We start from the raw sequence: 3,999 nt of genomic DNA, 5'->3' as shown, positions 1-3,999 counted from the left end.
TTTACACTGTTATACAAGCTGTACACTGACTGCTTTACATTGTATCAGTAGTAAGTGTCATTTCTTCAGTGTTGTCCCATGAAAAGAGAGGGGTGTACTCACTTTTGTGAGATACTGTATGTGGGACAACTTCGGCCCATGGGTCACACTTTGGGCAGCCCTGGTGTAAAAGGACAAGTTCCAAATATTGACAGTCTCTGAGTGAGCCTACTGTAAGGAGCTGTGTGTGTTCACTCACGTTTGGCCCACAGCTTGATGGCTCTCAGAACCATCCTGAAGGTGTGGACGTTTGGCAAATGACAGAGGATCTCCTCTGTGACTCTGTAGCCTGCAAAGAACAGAAGAATAAAAAGATTGATACAGAAAGTCACAGCAAAAAAGGCTTAACACAATTACACACGATGGTACGCAGTCATACATGGCAACAGCTCTCCTGAGTACAGCTGTCAGGTACTAATACTGCAGCGTTTGCTAGCAGTTGTATCCTTTATTCTGATGCTTACCATTGAGACTCCTGACGCAGCGTGAATCTTAGCTCCTCAACAAGTTGTTGTCGAGTAGATCCAGATTGTCAGGAATGCTCCTCTGTGCCAGCTGGGTGAAGACTAAATCCATGTAGAAAATAAGGGATCACAAAAACCACCATAAAGACACACACTGACAGAACTTTACTGCAGACGGCAGAGCTGCTACTTTATTATCTCGAGCCACATTACCTCAATCCCGTCAAAGGAGAGTTTGATGAGCGGGACGAAGGCCTCTTTAACAGCCTAAAGAGAACAATACGGTCAGGCACTTTCACTTGAATATCTGATGAATATAGTATGATGTAAAATGAAGCACTTACATTGCTTACTTATATTGAATGTCTGTGGCCTCCTTCTGAGCCTTCAGCTTCTCCAAGAAGGAGGTGAAGAAGTCCTCTCTCTCTATGAATCCAGGTGCCACACAAAGGGCATCGATATCAGCCCCTGTCAAACAGCACAGATCGTCCTCAACAACACCGTATGACCTCATACACTATGTCAGTTTTCTGGTCTGGATCAAGTCGGCCTGTTGGGCAGATCCAAACTGATCTGATCCCACACCACTTGGGGACGTCTGGGACGGGTGCAGCTTGGCTCTTAGTTGGACTGAAAAGGACATTTGCCTGTTAATGCATAGGTCATGCAACAGTCATGACACAAGAAGTATTTACACACACAGCCATAAGAAGACAGCTTGGTAGTAGGGAAAAGGTGGAACTATAAGGGGACTTGAGCCTCACATTGTGCTCAGAAACCTGAAATAAATTGTGTCAACTAAGTACACAACTACCATCAGAAGATACATATCAATATCAGCCAAAACATGAACAGAAAGCACAACTCTTTGAAAAAGCAAGAAAAACCATACTTACTGAGACATGGTAGCAACAATGAAGCACTATTTTATTGCTTTGTTTTGTTTCTTTAGTTTAGTTAGAGTCAAAAATGCCTTCTTTCTCTCGTTTTCTGGGAAACTGGTGTATCTCTCACACACACTCTGGATGTCAGGATAGGTGTACCCAGACTCTAGAACGAGCACTGTGACGCCTCTGCTAGCAGCTGCGTTCAAGTTTGTTTAAAGAAAAAGCTCAATGTTACCCAGTGAAATGTTCCTGTCTCAATATAAACGGGTTTATTCATATTTGGGAGTGTAAAGAAGAAATTTCTTCAAACTAATACTCTGACTATGTTGGTTTCAAGTTTAAGCTAACTGCTACTGCACACATGGTTGTTAAGGGGATCATCCCTATGTTCCCGGGTCCTATGTTCCCCGGTCCTATGTTCCCCCCGGGTTCCTATGTTCCCCTGCTAGTTAAGGGTTAAGGGGATTAGGGTTACGAGGTTCCCCCGGTCCCATACAAAGCGGGAACATAGACCTGGGGAACATAGGGACCCGGGGAACCAAATAGGACCGCCGGGGAACATAGGACCCGGGACATAGGTATCTTCCGTTTTTAAGTGATTAGAGATTTTAATTAATTAATATCTCACCATGTGAGCTTATTGGCCAACAGTAAGTGTGCACCAGATGTGAATAATTATATTACGTGTCAATATTTCACATGTAACGTAAAAGTGTTAGCTAGCTAGCTCATAGTGACGAACATGTAGGAAATTTGCATTTTAACATCCATTAGCTCATTGTTTGCTGAAACAAAAACCCAGTATACGCTAGCTGCCAGCACCCATATAAACTGAGCAAGTAAACACAGTGGAGCATTAAGCAGCTACAGAGACACTCTTTTTTTCTCAGGAAACAGTAGAGAGCAAAACGAGAATGAATGGTAATTAGCCAGAAGACCAGAAGAACAACTTAAGATAAAATGCTAATGTGGCTCCATGTCTGCTGGCTGTGGAAACAGTTTAACAAGTTCACAATGTTAACCTCAAAGCTCATTGTGTCAGTGTTGTGTCTACACTGCCGCCAAGTGGACAAAAAAAGAGCCATGTAGAGATTTATAATGTTTTGATCACTACAGTATATTCATTTCTTAGTTAATGTTTCCCACCGTGTTGATTGTATAATTAAACAAAAGTTAGTGTGTAATGTGTGTAATTACATATACTATCATTCACATCTGATTCAGTTCACTTTAAAGTAGAAAAATGTCTGTCAGTACGACACTGTCACACCTTTTGAAATCATGCATCCCAAACGTAAACCCAAACCATGTCTGAAGAGAGCACATTAAATATAATATGTACATAAAATCACTTAGGGATCATCAGTTTATCAAATGATAAAGGAAAAATGGTGGGAACCACAGTCCCAGGAGCTGCACCCCGAACACTGAAGTAAAACCATGATCTGGAAGGATGAGACGAGTTCAGAAGATTGGTGAGGCAGGAAGGGAACGGGACTTTGTAGGCACAGATAACGAATATATGTACGGTATTTCTATGGTTGTGTATTCAGGGAGCAACGGTATATCAAGTACAGTTGTGGTTCTGAATTTGACAAAAAAGAAGCCTATTAGGTCTGTATGATTGTTAAAAATAATGAAAAATACATAAAACAGAGGATTATATAAAACGTTCCCTAAACAGGAAATAATCTGCTCAAATTCATCCACACTTTACACAAACTTCCTGCAGTTACTGAGTTCACTGTTTCTTTGTACAGTTTTTAAATCTTAAGGAATAATGTTGGGAACCAGTGGCTGAAATGAATCAACAGTTAGTGTGGAGAGATGCAGGTTTTCCTTTAATATTCGGGTTATACAATCCTCCGTCAGGCTGAATGTTCACACAGACTCTGTATCTGTGAGCTCGTCTCTTCGAATCCCTGCTTCATTCACTGTTTCTGTTCAGAATGAAGTCTTAAACACGATCCAGACTTGTGAACCAGAAGCTAAAAGTCAAGTTTCTGACACATTTCAAACACTATCTGCTGCGATAACCGCTAAATATCATTAACGAGCAAGTTTCCCTGACAGCAGCTCAGTGGGAGGATGAGTTCAAAGACGCTGTGAAAACAAGAGCGCTTCCACATCCCTCCTCGGGAAACGGCTCACAGGCAGCCCATAACTTCACTCTGTGTGTGTGTGTGTGTGTGTGTGTGTGAGTGTGAGTGCGACACACAGTGATAATTACTATGCTGATGGATGGGCTGTGTTTGTCTTGCCACTGTTTGCCTGTGTGATTAATAACCGACTGCACCGCTGCTGCATCTGTGTGCAGAAATAAACAGCAAATAATCCTGTTATTCATTTGCATACGAGGTATGTGTGGGTATGAATGGAGGAAATTCTCGTGCTGCTTTTGTAATTGTTCCCGTACCAAGCAGAAATTTCTAAATGTGAAAGCGAGAGAATCTGTGGATGGACGGTTGCTGCAGAGCTGTAGCAACCAGAAAAACCAGAGGTCAAGTTACAGTTAGAGTGCTGAGCAACCGACTCAGCCACATTTTCTCTCTCTCTCTCTCTCACACTCACACACACACACAGAGCGATGGCAAAGTCCATCGAACAGA

The 3,999-nt window shown here is 42.2% G+C and overlaps 1 pseudogene; it reads right to left on the bottom strand.

The window, feature by feature from the left end:
- Window positions 1-230: 230 nt before the first annotated feature.
- Window positions 231-1,146, bottom strand: LOC118337181 (annotated as a pseudogene).
- Window positions 1,147-3,999: the final 2,853 nt, after the last annotated feature.

Source organism: Morone saxatilis, unplaced genomic scaffold (genome assembly GCF_004916995.1).
Source record: "Morone saxatilis isolate NCDOM2014 unplaced genomic scaffold, NCSU_SB_2.0 Contig3, whole genome shotgun sequence".
Classification (NCBI taxonomy): Eukaryota; Metazoa; Chordata; class Actinopteri; family Moronidae; genus Morone; species Morone saxatilis.
The sequence above is the reverse complement of the archived record's forward strand: the minus strand, read 5'-3'. Positions and strand labels throughout refer to the sequence as shown.